This window comes from Rhipicephalus sanguineus, chromosome 1 (genome assembly GCF_013339695.2).
Source record: "Rhipicephalus sanguineus isolate Rsan-2018 chromosome 1, BIME_Rsan_1.4, whole genome shotgun sequence".
Lineage (NCBI taxonomy): Eukaryota > Metazoa > Arthropoda > Arachnida > Ixodida > Ixodidae > Rhipicephalus > Rhipicephalus sanguineus.
This window is the reverse complement of record NC_051176.1, coordinates 338,565,203-338,586,747: the sequence shown is the minus strand read 5'-3', so window position 1 is coordinate 338,586,747 and position 21,545 is coordinate 338,565,203. Positions and strand designations below refer to the sequence as shown.

At 47.0% G+C, this 21,545-nt stretch overlaps 6 non-coding genes across 6 annotated transcripts; all 6 read right to left on the bottom strand.

Moving 5' to 3' along the window:
• Window positions 1-20,667: 20,667 nt before the first annotated feature.
• Trnag-ccc (transfer RNA glycine (anticodon CCC)) lies at window positions 20,668-20,738 on the bottom strand. Its single transcript has one exon. It is a non-coding gene; the product is annotated as a tRNA-Gly (tRNA).
• A 71-nt stretch (window positions 20,739-20,809) lies between these two features.
• On the bottom strand, window positions 20,810-20,880 carry Trnag-ccc (transfer RNA glycine (anticodon CCC)). The gene has a single exon. It is a non-coding gene; the product is annotated as a tRNA-Gly (tRNA).
• A 73-nt stretch (window positions 20,881-20,953) lies between these two features.
• Window positions 20,954-21,024, bottom strand: Trnag-ccc (transfer RNA glycine (anticodon CCC)). The gene has a single exon. It is a non-coding gene; the product is annotated as a tRNA-Gly (tRNA).
• A 72-nt stretch (window positions 21,025-21,096) lies between these two features.
• Trnag-ccc (transfer RNA glycine (anticodon CCC)) lies at window positions 21,097-21,167 on the bottom strand. Its single transcript has one exon. It is a non-coding gene; the product is annotated as a tRNA-Gly (tRNA).
• Window positions 21,168-21,239: 72 nt separating this feature from the next.
• Window positions 21,240-21,310, bottom strand: Trnag-ccc (transfer RNA glycine (anticodon CCC)). The gene has a single exon. It is a non-coding gene; the product is annotated as a tRNA-Gly (tRNA).
• A 73-nt stretch (window positions 21,311-21,383) lies between these two features.
• Trnag-ccc (transfer RNA glycine (anticodon CCC)) lies at window positions 21,384-21,454 on the bottom strand. Its single transcript has one exon. It is a non-coding gene; the product is annotated as a tRNA-Gly (tRNA).
• Between the last annotated feature and the right edge of the window lie 91 nt (window positions 21,455-21,545).

Here is a 21,545-nt window from a genome sequence, read left to right as displayed (position 1 = left end):
CCTGTGCGCAGGTATGCAATATCTTCGTTACGTGTGGTTATTTATGGTATGCAATATCTTCGTTACGTTAAAGGTTATTTACGTGTGTCAGGTACTAAACTGCTTTTGAGATAAAGGTCAGGCTGTGCATAGAGTATTCGCCCTTTTCGTGTGGGGATACCAATGGGAACGAACGCGCAGGGATAATTTGTTTCTCCCTTCAGTATCTGCTGGGGTAATGCATTTGTTTGTACACTGACTTATGCCTCGGTTTCTCTTTTAAAAATTGGCAGATCTCTCACACTTTTACACCACGCCTACCCTTGGCTATGGCTAACTAAAGGTGGGCCTAGAGAATGCGTTGTGGCCTTCGACTTCGAAAAAGCTTGTACTCTGGCCTACATGACTAATTTGAGCATAATATTACAGTAGTAGCAATTAAGGCTGTAGCAAAATACGTTCCTCCCCAATGCCCTCTTTGCTTTATTGTTAAATTCGAGGCTCTGACTTACTAATGTGTGAAGATTGAAAAACAGCGCATAGACGAAAACGTGCTCTATTTTCGGAAAAAGACGCAATTCCATTCCCATCCCATTCCGTGCAAAAGGCGCTTATTTCCATTCCCATTCCATTCCTCCAAGCGTTGTTCCCATTCCGTTCCCATTCCATTCCGGGGTCGCGAAAATGTGGAATGATTCCGGAGTCATTCCAATTCCGGAGTGGCAACTCCGCAACACTGATGCCGACATATTTTCGTGTGCCGTGTTGCCGAGATTTAGGAAATTGGGATGCTCAAAAAAGGTTTGCAGGAAACTAGCCTCCACATGTTATTAGATTTCCTTGCGGCCGACTAGAAGCGGCAGATCGTTCCTTTGCTCCGGCTACTGCTAACGACTAACGCCGTGTTTACGTTCACCTAATACATGCGGTATGTGACAGCATCGGCACCAGAGAACACTATTTCGTGTCATGCCGGAACGAGACAGTTTTCGCGCTGTCTACTTGCAGGTTTAGACAAACTGGCTTCATGTGCGCGCTCCAAAGCTGCGTCGTGGCTACTCGCGCATGCCTGCGCAGTTGGTGACGCCATTACTTTGTTTATAACATTGAGATAACAGTTACATGTTAGGTAGCTCGTGCGTGTCATCGATTCTCAGCGAAAGGACCAATTGTGCTGGAGCGTGTTGTTCGTAGTTTGTTTTCGACTGTGAAGTTTAATAAGCTAGCATTTATTTAGTGGGATGCATTGCGCGCGTACTGCTTTCCTATGCGTATTTTTCAAGCATTTCGTGTGCCATTACTGCCTAATTCAGAGGAGCGGCCCGGATCACCTGTCTGCCCCTCCTCACTTTCTTTCTTATTTGTACCCCAACAAGAGCACATATCAGGTTCTCCCAGCTGACGCTGATCCCCCTTCGGAAAAATCCTGTGTCCACCCCTGTGTGCTATGAAATGTTAACAGATGCGAGTGTGTGGCACTTTTTGTATGAAACAAAAAAATGCTGTTCCCGCAGATGTGTTACATTCGACCGTGGGTGCGCTACCATTGGTTACGCGCTCAGGTGGTTTCGCAAGCGCTCAGTCGGCGACGCAAAAATGCCTTGCTGCAACGGGTTCAAATTGTAATGCGCCAGTTAGCCCCGAAAGCGACGATGTGAACGCGAATATCCTTGGCAGATCGTGTCATTTACGAGTACATGTCGGAAGGTTATTCGATAAAATACCAGCTAATCGGCGCCTACTACTTGGACTAACAACGCTTTTATTGTTCACTTGTCACGTGCGTGAGAAGCGGACCTTTTTTACATTTTAACCGTGCGGTAATACTATGCAAAACATACGTCGGTGACTACCGCAGTAAAATATTTCTTGTTTCAAAAATAACAAAGAGGACAACGTTTCATTAGTAAGATGCACAATACATTCGGTCGACGTAGGCTGTCCCTTATCAAATACGCCTGGAAATGAGTCAACAGCAGTTTCTCACCGTCATCGCTGTGCCCAGCCGCGTCGCGCGCTAATGCCTCCTGCCAACCATCCTACACTGCACGCATGATATTCAGATAGCGGACAACGCTTCATTCGCTACACTAAAAACAGACAAAATTTATAACCAAGCTCAAGGCTTCGTTCTCAACGACGACAGGCTTACATGTGACTCGGTGACAAACTTGAAGGCTACTTTCTTCTCGTTGCGAGGCAGTTCTTCACACGTAATAATTGTCAGCGTAAAAACTAAAAAATGCCGGTAACGTGTACAGGCTCGTCTGACGTTTTTATGCCTCGTCTGACGATTTTATGCCCAGACTATCAAAGCAGATACAAGCAAGAAGAAATAGCAGCGACAGCAATACCATTCGGACACAAGCCTTCAACATGGCGCTGAATCTGTACCTTCGTCAAACCTCCGACAGATGGCAGCAATTTTGCATAAGGTCTATACTTATACTATACAAAGCTTACACGTGATGTCATGAACGCACAACATAGCTCTAGCATGGCGGCTTTGATGACGTCAACGCAGTATAAGCACGTGGCGGTTAACCTGCTTCAGTGTGATAACAACGTCGCTGGAACGTCATTGGGCCTCTGTGCTTGAACAACGAAGGAATCAGCCTGCGAGGTACTGATAACACAAACGTGACGTCACAGAGTTCGCATCCCGCCATGTTGGTGCTGAAACCTGGCTGTTTCAGCGACGTCAGTGCAAGCCATCTATACAAGGCTATGTTATGCTCCCTTTCGGATCGTGGGTACGCGTGGTCGAATTCCGCCTCGTCAAGAAATTGTTCCTCGAAGAATTTCTCTCTTTCTCTTTCTTTCTCTCTGCCTGTCTTTTCTCTCTCTTTATCTGCGCTCGTTCTCTCACACATCAGAGTTATTCAATCCCACGCCGGACTAATCAGCGTACGTGTTCTGGGAGCGACGCAGAAGATGAAGTAGAGGAAGAAGAGGACGAAGATAGCACGTGCCGGTTCGTGATGATGATAGTTTTCGGTTCGAGGATTACGACGGATCGCTGGCATCAGGGCTGGGCAAAGGTACTTTGAAATTGTATCGCGATACGATACAAGATACTGAGGCAAGAAGTATTAGAGATACAGATACAAGATACTACCGCGATAACTGTATTCGATACGATACTTGCCAATTGTATCTTAAGATACTTCGATACAGTCGCCAGTTAGTTATTATATATCCATATGATGCAGCAGCAAACGCCAACGCACAAAAATGTCTGCTTGAAATTTCTTAACTATGACCAATTTTGTTTCATTTGAATGAAATGCCTTTAGTATCTTAAATGTCTTGTCTTTCTTGCTCAAAGGACATTAACTCAATTCCGAAGCAACTTACCGGGAAGAACTTCAACAAGAAGCCTTCGCATGATGGTGCAAATACCGGCGTGGAGTTTTACCTTGTCCATAAACCACTACTGCGCAATACCTGATCACCGGCCAGGTGTACAGCAGCAACAAAGCTGAAAGCGACATTTGTGACGAATGGTGTATACGTAGGGGACATAAAACTGCAATGGCTCTTCATATTCTACGTATCTGCAGGTGAAAAGCGTTCGTTATTGATATACTCACTAACGTGCAATCTTTGAACAATTGTTCTTAAACGAAAGAACATATGCAACTCGGAAACGTCTCAGACGTATTGTATTGTCACGTGGTATAGTGACGATTAATATGGCGGTAGTCAAATTGTAGAAACGAAACTCTTTACTGAACTAACTTAAGGTAAGACAATAGAAAATTCATTGCCTTTGGAAAATTGCCTGAAACGGCTCGTTGGGACGCTCATGGGAGATACGGAGCATGTGGTATATATGTTTCTCGAATAACCCATCTAACATCTTCTCGAGGACCCCCGTCTAACATCTTTAAGATGGCTCCTAATAATTTCCATTATTATAATGCAAACTCAATTTCGCTACATTATTAAGCGGTAAGCAGAATGTTTGGTACTGTCTACTCAAGACCCGCCATGGTGGTCTAGTGATTATGGTGCTCAACTGCTGTCCCGAAGGTCACGGGATCGAATCCTGGCGCGTAGACCGCGTTTTCGATGGAGACAAAAATGCTTGATGCCCGTGTACTTACATTTAGGTGCACTTTAAAGAACCCCAGGTGGTCGAAATTTCCGGAGCCCTCCACGTCGTCTCTCATTGTCGTAACGTGGTATTGGGACGTTAAACCTGAAATATTAATATTACTGTATAGTACTCAAGGTACGCCCACATAATTATATATTTGTTTTCAAAATCGCCTCGGCAGAACAGTAAACTCAAGTGAAGTGTAAATGCGCAAATACTAGCAGAAATAACGCATACATTTAAATGTAACAATAAAGCAGAGAGCTTATTTTGGCAGCATGTTACAAGAGAGATGTTGCAGCGACCACTCCGGAAAAAACAATAAAGAGGCATGGGTAACGTACGGAATGCAAAAGAAGGACAGCTAAGAAAGCATTTGTGCTTACAATCAAATGATGATTTCAAAAATTATTTGAATATATCAATAGAACGAAAAAATATGGCACACCGCGATATCTTTTGTTAGGTAAAGGCTTGTTCTATTAGATCGAGCATCGGTATCGGTGGATCTATTGTTCTTAGAACCTTATTTACATATAGGTCAATGCCATCGCATGTAAGGCAAACTTGCATCCAAGAGGTGCTTCACATTGCTGATGTCTGAAAGCCGTGAGACGCAAGGCAACTTCGTTCTTGCATGCTTCAGATTTCGTTACGAAGCACCGCGCAAGAGGATCTTCAATTACGACACGAAAGCGGCATATTAATTTGCGCAATAGACGCTGCACTCATTAGAGTGGGCGACGCAGGACCGTGGCTAAGAGAAAGTGTCATGAAACTGACACAACTAAAACGAAAAAAATCGAGAAAACAAAAGCTACATGGGCGGGGCGTAGACGTTCGCGCGCTTGTTCGTGTGGAGACTGCGCGAGCGCTGCCACATGATTCTACTCCACCAACAGGGACGCGCAAACCACGTCGCCTGCCCTCAGTAGAGCACCCTGGCGGGAAAATAAAATTATGTCGCCGCCCTTAGTTTTATTCAGAGGCTTAGTGGTGCCCGCACCAGCTTCAGAAGCGGAGTTCAACCAGCGACAATTGTTTCGCACGGTGGTGTTGCGATAACGGTATCTTGTATCTTAAGATACACGATACATTATTGAATGTATCGGAGATACAGATACAGATACTCGTTTTGCGAGACGTATCGCGATACAGATACAAGATACCCGAAGAGTATCTAAGACAGTATCTAAGATACATGTATCTTCGATACCGCCCAGCACTGGCTGGCATAAACGCTTCCACTCTTAAAAAAAATCGGCAGATCCTACCGCATTGTCGAAATCGATTTGATGCGAAGCAGTTGGCGAGTAGCAACCTATGCTGCTTTTTTTCCCTTTGTGCCAAACTTTATAAAGTGGATTGACATCACTGCGTAAACCGAGTAGTTGTGTGCATATCGTGCGATTACCAGGCGTGTCGACTACACTGGTGTCCAATGGGTATCTCATGGTTCGACGAAACACTGTAACTCACGTTAAAACACAGACGTCACTTTCGTCGTAACGAAGTGCACATCAAGGTGCGATGACCTGCGCATTACTAAGCAGCGGTTGTCGGTGTATTTGAGCTACACTTGACTATACCTTGCTCATTCACAGGAGTACATGTGTACTGCTTATCACGTTGTTGTAAACGTGGATAGCCAATACTTTGGCGTTGCCCCGACATGGCACTTCTATAGGGTCTTCTTCTAAAGCAGTTTGAAGCGCTGGCATGGCTCTGTGATAGATTACCCGCCTGCCATGCAGAATACCTGGCTTCGATTACGGCGCGAGCCGCGAATGTTATTCTTTACTTCCATTGCTATTTCTCGCTCATCGACACGAGGCTGCCAACGCCAGCAAAGGATTTTGTGTGACACGGGCTCGTTAACGCTCTCGCGTTAAGATTTCCAAACTCAATTCCCGTTGTCCCTGATATGAACTATGAAACACCTGTATCATATACGCGCATATCACGGGCACCGATATGCGGGTATGTGCCACACGTGACTCGTAGAACGTATTTCAAGACGTACGCGAAAGGAAGTCTCATGACATGACCCACCCGCTTCTTGGATATTTTTTTGCATTTTTCTTTTTCTCCCTCAATAAACGTTTTGATATATATATATATATATATATATAGAGAGAGAGAGAGAGAGAGAGTCGTGTCCGTCATGTACTCGTGCCCTCCTTTTACAATATTGGTATGTACTTACGCTAAGGAGACGACCACAAGAGCCCCTAGAAGTAGGCGGCTGGATAGATTGATAGAAACGGTCAAAGTGCCTCTGGTTCGCTAAGAAATGCTTCGCATTTGAAAGGATGTTCCATTACATTTGTCTGAAATCGGTGCGCTGAGTATGGGTGATATGCCTAATTTGGTGTTGTATTGCGGTAAGGCATAGCCTTCGAGATAACAGACTCGTCGCCCACCTTGCTTGTACTCCTGCCGCTCGCTGAAGGCTTTAATATCATCCGGAAATTCTTGTCCAAGGTTCAGCAGTAACGCACTCGCATGTTCCAACCGGTCACCTCAGAAGATAGTCTACGAAGTCGCAAAAAATATTGAATTCTGCACGACACCTTCACATTTCTATGGACGTTTGCTGGCCGCCGCATCCTCTCGATAAACTTCGCCACCAGGGGTAAGTGTGACGCTGCATGTTTGGAAAGTTGTACATTCACTCCACCACAAATATTATTTTTCTAAAGAAGAAAAAAAAGTCACAGTTTCGCCGCAAGGGCGAAGCAATGAATGCGATAGCAAGAAACTAATGCTATACGAAGTGAGGCTCGCCAATGGATACTTTCAGTTTGAACAGCGCTCCTGTTGCAAAGGCGGCCGGAGCAGCGAAGGAAGCTAGCGTGCTTCAAGTGTCGAGCTGTGACACTTGATACTTCGCGCTCATCTTCTGTTTGTTCGTTTAGCGGCGTCCCTTGAGCTCGAGTGAATTTCGTACGCTCCGTAACATGAGCACGGGCATCACGGTGAAAGCGTGAAACATCCCTCTTCCCCTCACCGCGAGAAAACCGCGCGAGCAGACAGCGGAAGGGCAAGGTTCTCACTGCGCAAATATAAGAAGCGAGCGAGCTCGCCGACGACTTTTAAATGCGCCCGTCGCGCTCCTAGCGCCATCTCGCTGGTAATGAAGACACGCTTATAAGCGCCTGCCGTCTCTGAGTCCGTCCAGCGATAAAGGGTGTGTATATAACGCTCGCCGTTAGCTACGTGGAGGATCTGCGTTTCGTGGCGCAGTGGTTAGCGCCACTCGCTGCGGAGCAAGAGGTCCCTGATTCGATTCCGCGCTTCGGAAGCATTTTTCTGAATTATTTTTCTTTGGGGCTTTCATATATATATACATACTTATACATATACGGTGCATGACGGCGACGGCGACGGCAAAATTCAGCCAAGACTGTCCATATAATTGCTATCGCAATAAAACGGTAGCGGGTCGCCACTACCATGCAGCGCTTGGCTTCGGAGCGTTCCTCGTGCTCCGGGCTCACTGTCGGCACCGGGGCTGGTCTGAACCCAAGCAGATAAATATCTTTCATAATTATCAATTCCTTTTCATTTCATCGCCTTCTCACAAGGCTGATTATACAGCAAACTTTATTTTATTTACGGTCACTTACTTCGAGATGTTCGCCTACAATTTTTTTTTTCACAATACCAGCCGGATCGTGCCATATGTAGTGGGTTTGTGCCATTGTTGAACGAATCATTATCATCATCGTCTTCACTCTTCTGTGGAATGACACATCAAGGCCTTGGAGCTGCACTCGGTGAGCGACCCAAGGCGTACTAAGTTCATCGGTGAAACTTAGCGGTGAGTCAGAATTTTCGGAGTCACTGTTATTAGGATCGAGCTCACCGGCAGTTATAGTACGGCATGTCGCTAAGTTAACGTAAGTTTACAGCTATAATGTGACAGAGTTCGATGGAACGGCGGGAGGGGCAATTCCCTGCGTACTTCCCAAGGCTAGATCACCCTGCGACTAAAAACATTCCCCTCCTTCTTGGTGAAGCGGACCTATGACATTGCTAGCAAGCATTTCCGCCTTGATAGTCAAGTGACTCTCACAACGGCGTCTCGTGAATCGGCACCTCTTTGTGATTTATACTATATATGTCATTTGTATCTAAGGAACATCAAACTTGGAGTTTAATTTTCTAAAGTGGGTCCAAGTGCAACAGAATATTGCGAAAGACTTAAGAGACAAGGTTCCTTCATATGACGCGCTAAGTTAATAATACATTTAGGAACACAGTGCCAGGGTTGCCTTTGGTTCCTTTGAGCCAATTTGGCTACTTCTTTTAGGCCGGTGGCGGAAGAAAAAACGTCTTGGCTAGTTTTGGGTTTCTTTCTCGTTCCCTCGATTTGAACGAAACTATCTATATCTGGTGACGTCGGAGCCGAAGCGTACGTGTATTTGGTGCAAAAACACGGCAACCAATGCGTGTTTCCAGCTGCCAAAATTGCATTTGGCACTTTGATTGTACCATGAACTTTAACGAAGAGAATGGCTCAGTCGCCTAAGCAGAGGTAAAGGTAAATGGTGGGGGCCATAAAATAAATATATAAAAAAGCTGCACATTTATAGCCTGCCAGTCAAGCGGGCCTCGCGGGAAAACAAAAGGAAATGCTTTTGGATACGTGGCTGGGACTCGGGAAAAATGTTGCCTGGGGCCTCATTTTACAGACCACCTATTGTTGCACACGACTTCAAACCGCTATTGGAAGTGAACAGGAATCGGAAACGCTCCGCATCCAGGGCGCTCAGCATCATCGACATTAGGCCTCGGATATCCGACGAACTACTTGTGTCATGTGTTAGGATTTGATACGGACTGCGACTCGGCAATATTAACTGCTCAGGCTTCGTCATCACGCAAGTAATGATTGCGAAAGCGACTACAACTGATGCTTCCATGCCAGCAACTAGTTCATTATTACAAATTACACGCACGGCGAAAGAGCAAGACGGGACGCCGTCCTTGAGATTCTTTGCGCTATTATCTGAATCATGCACTACCTGCTAGCCCATCAGTGTGAAGAGAGAGATGTGTGAAGAGAGTATCATTTTTGCAACAACGCAAAGACTTCGTCATCCTGCACGAAATGATTGCCTAGATTCAATAATTTATGCTTGAATCTCAAGAGTTCTGATATTGAAGTGTTCATTGTTGTACATATTATATTTTCGCCGAAAGGCTTTGCCGTTTAGTGATTTAAATAAAAACGTCGCAGTTGTTTTCACACACGCGTGAGCTACCTTTGGCTATTTAACTCCTCTTTTCAAAAGTTGACTACTTTTTGGCTAGTTTTTCTGATTTTCTGGTTACCTTTTGTCTTTTCGACCTGGCATCCCCGCACATTGCAGTTCAATTCACAGTGCTTCAGCTAAGAGGCGACACGATTTGACGTTCACTGTTCCACTCGTGGCCTTCTTGGCCACGAATCCTTTACTGATCACATTGGGAGGAGGAGGCCGACGATGTGGGCGAGTGCATAGCAGTGTCCTGAACGCCACTCTGCTAACTTTACCGTCTTCAGCGCATTGCTTGTTCTAAATGTGCATCGTCATAACCATAAGTAATCTTTGCCCCCTGAAATCACTTATTCAATGTGATTACGTCCGGTCGAGGAAGTAGGTTACGATTATAAGAGCCATAAAACGAACGTAGACGCAAGTCAGGATGTTACAGAAGCTGACGTTTCGAATTTCCCGCGTAAGTCATGGCGTTGTTGCCACTTTACCCTACGTGAAACTCCATATTGCCTGACAACATTGAACTAAACGACACATTTCATGGCATTTTGATCGCTACACTGGATGTCTTATTTAACACTAATCATTGATTGCAGTCAACATTAGTGGCAAATTATTCAACTGAACTCTCGCAGGTCGAATAAAATGGATGACAACGCTGACTTGCGCCTTGTTGAAGACGCACTCGTATCTTACGCTGACCAGTGGGCTGACCTAGAGGGCGTCACCGACTGCTTCGCGGCGGCTGTCTTCAAGTACCGCAGTTCATGCTCGGAGACACCCGACAGAGCTTGTCACATTGTCCGACATCTGGCGGCTTTGAACGAACTGTTATTTTCCGCAAAAATACAACTACGAGAAATACCGGGAGCGCGCGGACACCTCGCTTTGGTGAGCGTAGCAGATTCCGGCCTGCACCTGCTGGAACCGCAGGATTTCCAGTCAAAGCTGGGCGCCTGTTTGATGCACCGCCTTTTGAAATGTCATCAATGCATTGCAGCTCTTAGCGTCACACCATTCCATTTCGAGAAGTGCGTATCACTTCATTGCGACGTACTTCCTTACTCGCGTCTCAAGAAACTAAGGCTCCAGTTTTGGTGTTCTCCGACGCGCGAGAGCATATGTGCGACCATAGCGTCTCTAACCAGTCTCGAAGAACTGGAGTGCTCGTTCTTTGGTGACTGCTGCGCCGAGTTTCCAACTGCGCTTGCAGCACTGGTGCGAACTTCGCCACCTCTAGTCGTCCTCGGCCTCCAATGGACAAGCATGGAAGAGCAAGCGACCAACAACTTGCTGTCGTGCCTCGTGCAAAGTGGCATTTTAAAAGAGCTAACTCTAAGAGGATCACTGGTCCCCGAAGCCTGCCGAGAGGAGCTCCTGAAATACTTGATGCTCGCCCCGTCGTTGACAACATTCAATTTCGCGGCTGACAGCGAGAAGACCGAAATGGCATGCTTGAAGGTATCTTGCAGAACAAAACATTGTCCAAGGTAGTCATATCAACGTTTACGGGCGGTATAGAGAGCATACAGCTCGTTGCCAGAATCATCGGCGAGAACACTGTTATCAGCAGCCTTGTCATACTATCTATCTACGAAGATGTCTCCCCAATTCATAACGCCGCTTACGATACCTGGATCGAGGCACTCGGGAAAAACGGGGCACTCGAAGAACTCTCAATTCCTTATCAAATATGGAATCCACAGCAGTGGATTCCCTTCAATGACATACTCTCGTCGAAGCACCGTTTGAAGAAGGTTTATGTACTCTCTGACAGCACAAGTCATAACCTTCTGACGCACGTGTGCCACACGTTAGAAGACAACGGTGTCCACGATAACGTGTCCTGCGAGGTGTACTTCGCCGAAGACAACATAGACCTGCTGAAATACAAGGTGTTTTCAGGACTATTCCTCGTCGGAGATGTGCAAGACGTGAAAACCGCCGCCTTGCTTCAGCTACTGGATTGCGGTCACGTGACTTCGCTGGTACTTGAGATTCCGAGAGGCAACTTAGCCGTGTCGTCGGCTCTGGCACAGTACGTGCAGTATACGTCAGTGCTGAGGAAGCTCGAAGTGAGCACGGGATTCACTGACGACTTCGACTTTTTGGACGAGTGGTGGAAGGTCATCGTGGAGTCTCTGGCCAGGAGCAACAGCATAAAGGAACTCGTCTTCTACGTAGACAGCGTGAGCAATATGGACGTGGAGAGCATAGCGGACGCTGTCAACGCCAGCAGAAATATAAGAAAGCTCACCTTCGGAGACTGCACCGTGACAAGTCTGCGCGCTTTCGTCAGTCGCCTGTCCCTCGGCATCACGGACAATCATGCGCTTCTTGGCATCGTTCTCGAGGGTCGGCTGGACCAAGGATGGACGGACGCATCGAAGCAGGTGTTTGCCATCTACGAGGCAACGCGCAGAAACATGGGCCTGCTGGCGGCTGCTGCTGCGTTCACGAAGATCTACCGTATTGGACAGGTATGCTATGTGTAACTAGTATTTTTCGCCAAGAACGCTTGGCAAGAAAGGCTGTACTAAGGTAATTGACGTGGGTTCGTATCCCATCTGTGGCCATGCTTCCTTTTAGGTCAATTATTTATTACTAATCTTTACTAGTTTGGGCTTCTTGAAGAGACGACATTCCGCTATTTTAGTTGGTTTTTATTGTATGTTGGCATAGTCATGGCTAATTGATGGACAACAGAAATTAAAGAAAGCACGGGGGCAATGACTTGTTTTACTTATCGTAGTCTAGAAATGACAAAGCAAAGAGAAATGAAAGTGATATAAACACTGCTTACCGCCGATAACGGCATCCCACTGCGCGTCTTGGTATTCCACGTAGTTGTGCTCAAATCCTACCAACTGACCGCCGCGCCACCCTTTTTTCCGTCCACTGTCTTAGTTACTTATGCGCATAGGTGTGTGCTGGGTTCCCCATCAGGGGGGCAGAGGTTCATCGCAGCGCCCCCCCCCCTCTCCCCCACTAAATCAATGTATGGGGCAGATTTTGCGCCCTCACCCCTCTTAGGTGACTAGAAGGGTCAATGTACGGGGAAGATTTTGCCCCCCTCTTAGGTGATTAGGGGGGCGGCCGCCCCCCTGCCCCCCCCCCCCCCCCCCTGTGTACACGCCTATGCCTGCAACCCCTCGATCCGCAGCGCACCGCGTTAAACGACTCTGCCCGCAGCATACATCATCCTGTATCACGGAGAAAGAAGCATTTGAGGAGGAGAATCTCTAGGCCGCGGCAGCGCGCGAGGGCGGCGCGATAGCGTCACGGCGGAATGCGGTTTATGCCGAAGCACGACAGATGACGCTTTCGACCTGTTGCCATTAGAGTCACTGTATATGCTACCTTTAGGTAGCAGAGTAGCGCATAGGTCCGGCTAGCAACCACAGCTATGCGGTGAAGTCGCACTTCGTTTTTGCAGGCGACATGCCTACCGTGTCGCCGATTAACCTGCCTGGCGTGTCGAAGACCGGCGATAAACATTGGCTGTCGATGGCTAGTGTTAATTGATTTCGCTGCAGCGGAGGCGTCGAGAAATAAAAAAATTGGCCCAAGCGGCAGCTTCTCCGCAATGCATGGTTGCTAGCGGCGTTGGAAGATAGATGCGCAGCTCTGCTACCTAAAGGTAGCATATACGGTAACTCTAGTTGCCATCTTTTACATGCTCTTCTGTGGACGCGACGCATAAAAATCGTGATAGCGCTCGTACATTCTAAAATTTCTAAGATTTCTCTCTGTGACATCAATCGGTAGATATGGCAGATATTTTAGCTGCAGTTACTAATCGATACAACCAGAATTATAGGCCGTACAGCGCTTGAAACGAACTGCTAGTAGTGGCCCCTGAGCAGACGACGTCTGCCGCCGCATGCACGCGCCCCTCGCTCCTCGCTCGCATGTTGTGCGCGCGCATGCGTAGGTGGCCTTGGGAGGGAAAGTTCCCTTCGCGATTTGCTGGTTTTCTTTCTCTTTAGCGCTCTCTGTGGCTTCCGCGCTTTGCGCCAGCGGCGCCGACTCTTCGATGTTTGCGCGCGCTTTTCATTCCGCGACAAAGGAGAGTGCTTTGCAGATTTCGACCAGTTCTTCTTCAGGATGGGGCGGAAATGTTTCGTGCCGAACTGCAGCAGAGGGTACGCGTCCTGCAAGGAGAAGGTAATTACCTTCAAAGTTCCTAGTGATCCAGTGAGGTTGGAAGCGTGAGCTCGCGCTATACCAAGAAAAGACCGACAGCCCACGCCTCGTGACTACGTTTGCGAGAAGCACTTCTCGGACAGTGCAATAGACAGGCGGCGCTATTATGGCGAGATTGGTGGCGAAGTTCTCCTTGACAAACCGAAACGGCCAGTGTTGTTACGAGACGCCGCGCCTTCAATCCTTCGGCGCGCTGTCCCAGCTACTTGTCTGCTGTTCTAAAAAAAAAAAGACAACGTGAAATTTCGACCACCTGGGGTTTTGTAACGTGCACCTAAATGTAAGCACACGGGCGCTTAGTATTTCGCCTCCATCTGAATGCGGCCGCCGCAACAACCTAAATCTGAATTGATGGCATATAGGGTAAGTACTATCATTCGTTGAAATAAATTATACCTAACTCATTGCGTTCAGGTTATCAAAAATTATAGATTTCGTGTTGTACAAAATTTATCACGCTGGTAATTTTCCTGTATGTGACGCCATTCTTCTCGTTAATTTACCGAAAAAACTTGGAGCGCGCTTGAGCATCGCCTTTAAGAGTAGAACGCGATAGCGTAATCGGGCCTCGTGCGCATCGCCATCTCAATTGCTAGCCTCACCGACACCGACGCCGACACCGGTATTTCTGCGAAACAAGCTCTTTAACGCTTTAACGCTTTAGCCGGAGAGGACGCACAAAAACACATCCATTCGGGCGTGAAGCGCGAACGGCGAATCGGCGACGAATGGCCTTGAACCGACGAGCTTCGTTAGAGAGCGCGGTGAGAGGGACGCGAGCATTTTTCCTTCTCCGCTAGCGGACTCTCACGACAGAGGGCGCGTGAGCGCTGTGCCCGATTCCGTGACTTTATTAGGACGCGCGAGCGAGCGCAGTTTCGTCTCCTCTATAATTCTTGCTCCGTGTCCTGTATACTAACGGCGAGCTATTTATATGCTTCATTTACCGCTATCGGTACGCAGAGCTCGGGGTGCTTCAGCGTGTTATATGTCAACCGAAAGATGGCGCGAAGGGCGTGCTTTAAAGGTCGTCGCCCCGCTTGTTTTTTGCTTGAGTTAGGATGGGCGCGCGCCACCTACCTATATCACCTGTACTTTGCCCTACAGGGCAAGGTCGCCCGTGCGCGCGCGCTTACTCATGGGGAGGGCGGTTTGTACACCTTGTGCGTTCACAGCAAACTATAGTTTTTTTGCGTTAAAGTTACAGTGCGCACGAACGTCACATCGCTCGCTGCAGCGGCCGCGTTCGCGAAAGGAGTGAGCTGCTAGCTTTAAAAGCCAAAGTAGGCGCAGTTGCTTGTGAATAGTCGACACTTCCAGCACGCTCCTCCTACACAAAGTAGTAACTGTGACATTTGTTAGTTCACGCTCGTCCTGTGTATACCCGTGTGTTCTTTTCGTGCGCCCTTCTTTGTGTTGGAGCAGGGCGCTACAAGTATCGAGCTGTGACAGTTGTTAGTGCGCGCTCGTCCTGTGTGCGTGTCTTTTTCGTGCGTCCTTTGTGCTTGAGCAGCGCGCTCCAAGTTTCGAGCTGCTTGCCGTTCTTCGTGTGACATTTCAATTTGTTGCTATCGCATTCATTGATTCGACATTGCGGCGAGACTGTGACTTTTTATTTCTTTCCGAATTCTGTTTTTTTATACACTAATCTTCTTTGTAGTGATTACCGAGGAGAAATTAGAACGCAAACGAAAACTTGCGTGGATAGCACAGGCTCCCGAGAGCGAGGGTTACGTGGCGAAGCCGCGATGCCCCCTCCCCTCACGCAACACCAGCTGTGGCAGCAAGTGTTCCCTTTCGGCCGTGCTGCTCAGTCGAGGTTCGCACTAAGACGAGGCGTCGCAGCCAATGAAAACTTAAGAGTCGTTTCGCTCTGGCATACGCCGGCTTGTTCGCTCTATGAGCTGTTTGATGCTTTAGCATCAAAAGTATGATACCCAGCGATATAAATTTTAGAAATACAGAAGGAAACAATCAATCATATCCGCCAATCAGGAAATGACATACAATGTCAGGCCGCAATGATGCAAGAACGTGCTTGAACTTTTTCTGAGTCAACAAGGACCACCAAAAATATTTTGGAGGATATTCATTCCTGTCCATGTGTCCTGTCCATATCCATGTGCCCATGTGTTTCTTTTTCCGCTATCCTAACCAATTTGTCCAATAATCTTCCCCGTCATTTAGATTATAGTATACCAAAATAAATATACGAATGACTAGATAAATAAAACCTTCAACAAGAGCAACAACCACGACAAGTTTAAGCTTAAGGAAAAGTACGATGCGGCTTTTTATCCCTATTCTATCCCGTCGATCGCGCCGTTTTAAAATCCCAAGTACAGTCTGCCAACTCGCCCATGCACCTTATAGGAGGCGCGCCGCGTATCTTTTCGGAGACTCACATGGAGCGGTTCGAAAGCCGCAATTGATCCGTTGAGCAAATGGATGGTGGTGTTTAACGAGCCTGAACGACATTATGAAGTGGTCTCCGATTGGACCAGTGCCATCCGACGCCTAATTGTGCACGGTTCGACAGACGAGAACCAACCACAGCTCGACAAGCTCCTTTCGCGAGTGGGGCAGTTGTGCTCACGAGGAGGCAGCTTCTTGGCGAACTTGAGTTTCCCGCCGCCGTCTGACTTCGGTACGAAATGGTGAACCTCGGGGACACGTTTCCCAACTTTACGGTCGAGACGACGATGGGCACTTTGGACCTTCACGAATTCTTTAAGAACAGGTGAGACCTCTCAAGAGAAAGGTATGTGCGGGAGAATGGAAAGTGATGTTCGCTCACTTTCGTTTTTCTTATTCTTGCTCCCTATGGAATTTGAGCTTGCGACAACTCTGTTAGTCACGCGCTGCGAAATATTTATTTTTGCTGAAATTGAACTACAATTCCAGCCACCCCGAAATCTCAGACGTCACCCTGCGGTGTCCTACAAGGAGGCGTCTGAGCTGTTTCGAGAGGCTAGAGAAGTGGGCGATGTGCGCGTCTTATTAAAAAAAACCGCTTAACAAAGACTCAAAAAAGATGTGCGCACATATTAGCTACAGTTTCTTCCATATCTTTTTTTTTTTTTCTGCGTCTTACTAAAGTTAGGTATACTTCTAAAGTCTCGGAAAGCACTGTGTAGCGCCCTACATAATTTTGATTTCAATACCATTTTTAAAGCAAAATTAACATTTCCTTTTTGCTGTGAACATGTAATGGAGCGCAATGTCATGCTTGCAAATCAACCAATGTTTTTTGTCGTGCTTGATTTTTAGTTATACTTGGAGCCCTTCTGTTTGAAAGTACTATCGTGCGGTGAGATAGTAGGTTACAGCGTTGGCAGGTTCATTTTGAAACAGCGCAAAAGACAACAGCTCGCAGAAGAAGACCGAACAACACGAGCGCTGACTGACAACTGAGTCCTTTATTCAAGCAGAAAAAAAAAGCAAAGAAGAAAGAACAGAACATGAGGGCGCAAGCTACGCACATGGCAAATATATCACAGGCCTGGAGAATTATTAAATATTTTCCAAGTAATTCAACTCACAATCGAGCAACGCCATGGACGGGGTGCTAAAACGCGTGTAGCCATGTTTGCATATAGCTAATGCTTCGGCTACCTCCCTTATGCGGCAATCATTGTGCCCCAAGAAAGGTGGTAGTGCGGCAGAATTCCTGGGAGCAACCACAATTGGCACAGTGAGCAGACAAATGGGAATAAGGCGTGCCCTTTGAAGAGCTATCGTGCTCACGCAAGCGAGTGTTGAGACAGCGCCCCGTTTGCCCCACATCAACTTTAGCGCACGACAACGAAATTGAGTATACAGCGCTGCTTTTGCAAGGGAAAAAACTGCATGTCGTGCTTGACTGTACACAGTCTGCTAGACAACACACCCACACCCGATGACAACATCACTTCTGGCAGACAGGCTGTTCAGCTTATTCTTAGTGAACTCGATTATTAGCGTTAATTGCTTGATTGCGACTTTAATTACTTGGAGAACACTTAATGATGCTGCAGGCTTTTGATCCTTTTGCCATGTGTGTAGCTTGCGCGCGCATGTGCTGTTCTTTCTTTATTCCTTTTTTTTCTGCTTGAATGAAGCACTTAATTGTCAGTCAGCGCTCATGTTGTTTAGTCCTCTTCTGTGTTTTTTTTTTAAATTTTTTGTGCGGTTTCCATATGAACCCAAACCAACCAATCCCTTTTGTTGTGTTGGCACGAGTGAACTGAAGCTACTAGAGAACGCAGATGACGCAGCGGTGAATTGTGGTGGCGAGGAAAGCGTTACCAAAGAGGCTGTTGTGGCAAAAGAATTCTTTAAAACGTCAGGTAGTGTTATTAATTGGGGCAAGTCAGTGGGCATCTTGCATGGGGATTAAGAAAACAGTCCCACTGAAATAGAAGGTATGCAGTGCCATTCTACGCCTATGAGGTACAGCCTCCAGTATTTTGTTTACTATATCGCGCGAGCGTCGACCGCACGCAGTATCAGCGCCTTACAACGGCGATAATCTGCGAGACCGGCAGTTAGTACGAGCAGGCGCAAAAAACAACACTAGCGCAAGCTTCGTCTGCCACGCTGTTCCTTTCAGGACGATGCACGCCCTACGACAATGACTGTATTAGTCTCCTTAAATATAAAAAGAATAAGTAGGAAAACAAAAGCGGTGTGAACACCGCTTTTGGAAACGTAGAAATAAAAAAAAATGCAAAATGTTCGTGGCATTTCTATCTTCGATTGTGCGCATTGCGGACACCTATAACAGAAGAAAGGAAGTGTTTGTCCCGAAAGAAACAGCGTGGCAGACGATGCTTGCGCTAGTGCTGCTTTGTGCGCATGCGCGTACTGCTGCCGGTTTGGAAGGATGAATGTAAGGAAGTGAAAAAAACAAAACAAAAAACGAAGAAGTTTGGTGGTATGGACCTTTCAATGTAATCAATGTTATGTAATCAATGTTATGTAATCTTTTTCCTGTCGCTAAAATCTGGTTCATGCGATAGGCTCCTTGCGCATCCGGAATGAGCATACAAAAACTGCACAGGGAATTCGCCGTCTATGTATCTGGAGATCTACGTGGGAGTGTACAAGCCGTACGAATTTGTTTGCACCAGTTAAACGAGGTGGCCTGGGCTTAGCTCACGTGTTCTTGAAGCAACTCGTTTCACGATTTCTGTTCTTCTGCGATCAAAGAAATGCTTTCTTTTTAACTGTGATTCAGGAACGCCTGCGCGACCACTTACCCAATTGTTTCGTCTCGAGCGGCTAGAGCAACTAGTAGTAGTAAAAGTTTTCTACGTGGGGTTGTACTGGTGCTCGAAGTCTTGTGCACACGTTCTTGTTTAGAATATCTGAGCACTATCAAACCCAAACAGTTGCACAGAGATGTAGAGAACGTAGCTCTGCCTGTACCAATTTATGGGTAGAAGTATTCTGTAGGAACTGGTGCAAATGTTTTTAAAAAAGTGAAGCGAATGTCTGTACGTTCGTCGGTTAAATCTTTTTTCTTTGAAATGCACAGTCAAACACTATCGGTCAAAGCATGACTCAAAGAAAAGGGATTGTTTGTAGCATGGTGAATCGACTGCTTAAGATGTCTGAAACTAGAAACAATAGCGCACATATTTTTAGACTACCCTGATGCAATGTTCTTGCCGGACATTTTGCAACGTACCTAAAAAAAAGGAGCTACCGGTGACACCGTACGGAATCCGCTTTGTCCCAACTTCAAGTGATGACGGAGTGCCTCATGACATCCTTTTGTTATTGTGGCTGCACACTCTATAGAAAACCCGAATGGCAGAACACCATGAGCATATTAGGATCCAGAAATCAAAAGAACTTCATTGAGAACTATGGCTATAATGCCTCAGGTGTACATGAAAAAAGCCGAAAGAAATGACTGGCGTTCTTTAATGGATGAACTGTCATATATGCTTCTAAATAGCTGCGTCAGTCTGGGAGTGGTGGAAGCTTTAAAACACAACTACACCAGAGGCGCCGCCATGCCTCACATGAAATGATGAAAGTGTGTAGAAAAAGTCACAGTTTCGCCGCAAGGGCGAAGCAATGAATGCGATAGCAAGAAATTGAAATGCCACACGAAGTCCCTACGTGGGAGCGGCCCGCGACTGCTACCGACTCCCCCTGAAAGGGGGCGTTACAACGCAGTTCCTCAGGACCTGAATAAAGTTCTCTGTCTGTCTGTCTGTCTGTCTGTCTGTCTGTCACATGAAGCTCCAGAAGCAGCTCGATACTTGCAGCGCGCCCCGCTGAAGCACAAAGAAGGACGCCCTAAAGAACGCACAGGCATGCACAGGGCAAGCGTGAACTAACGACTGTCACAGTTATGTCTATGTTCGTGAGCAACGCGCTGTGTCGACAATGGAGAATCAGACGCTCTTAGATATTTCTTTTTCTTTTAAACTACGGCGCGTGCAGTGACCCCCTGCGTCTCCAGCCACACGGGGGCGTTTGATGCAAGGTGTGCCCGGTGTTCTTTGTTTTTTTCCCCTTCCACATCACGAGTGCGTACAGAAAAGGGCCACTTTGTCGTGCGCGTCTCAAGGGCAGTTTTCAAATTGAAAGAAAATTAGGAGCGTTGCGTGATAGAAAACACGCTCACGCCGAGATTTGCGTACCACCAGCGGTACATGGTGTATATAAATAGCTCGCCGTTATTTCGCTGGCGCATATATGGCGTGTGGTCGAGTTGTCTAACGCAGCGCGCAGGGGAGCGAGGGGTTGCTGTTGGGAATCCGCGGTCGGGTGCCTCAGAATTCTTTTCCTCTGCCTTAGTTGTCCCTGTGCCTTTTATATACATATATACATACATATACATATCCGCCGCCACGCATCACATGGAATGATGAAAGTGTCTAGAACGAAAAGAAAAAAACATCGAGACAACCGGGAATCCAACCCGGGAATCTTGCATCATGAAAGCGTCTAGAACAAACATGAGTAGAACGAAAAGAAAAAAAAACTTTGCGCCGCCCGGGACGCAAGAATGGGAATCTTGCACGATACCATTACACCAGCGGCGCCGCTACGAGTCACATGGAGTGATGAAAGCGTCTCGAATAAACATGAGTAGAACGAAACTAAAAAAAACATTGCGCCGCCCGGGAATCGAACCCGGGACGCAAGAATGGGAATCTTGCATGATACCACTACAACAGCGGCGCCGCTACGAATCACATGGAATGATGAAAGCGTCTCGAATAAACATGAGTAGAACGAAACTAAAAAAAAACATTGCGCCGCCCGGGAATCGAACCCGGGACGCAAGAATGGGAATCTTGCATGATACCACTACACCAGCGGCGCCGCTACGAATCACATGGAATGATGAAAGCGTCTCGAATAAACATGAGTAGAACGAAACGAAAAAAAAAAACATTGCGCCGCCCGGGAATCGAACCCGGGACGCAAGAATGGGAATCTTGCATGATACCACTACAACAGCGGCGCCGCTACGAATCACATGGAATGATGAAAGCGTCTCGAATAAACATGAGTAGAACGAAACGAAAAAAAAAACATTGCGCCGCCCGGGAATTGAACCCGGGACGCAAGAATGGGAATCTTGCATGATACCACTACAACAGCGGCGCCGCTACGAATCACATGGAATGATGAAAGCGTCTCGAATAAACATGAGTAGAACGAAACGAAAAAAAAAACATTGCGCCGCCCGGGAATTGAACCCGGGACGCAAGAATGGGAATCTTGCATGATACCACTACAACAGCGGCGCCGCTACGAATCACATGGAATGATGAAAGCGTCTCGAATAAACATGAGTAGAACGAAACGAAAAAAAAAAACATTGCGCCGCCCGGGAATTGAACCCGGGACGCAAGAATGGGAATCTTGCATGATACCACTACAACAGCGGCGCCGCTACGAATCACATGGAATGATGAAAGCGTCTCGAATAAACATGAGTAGAACGAAACGAAAAAAAAACATTGCGCCGCCCGGGAATCGAA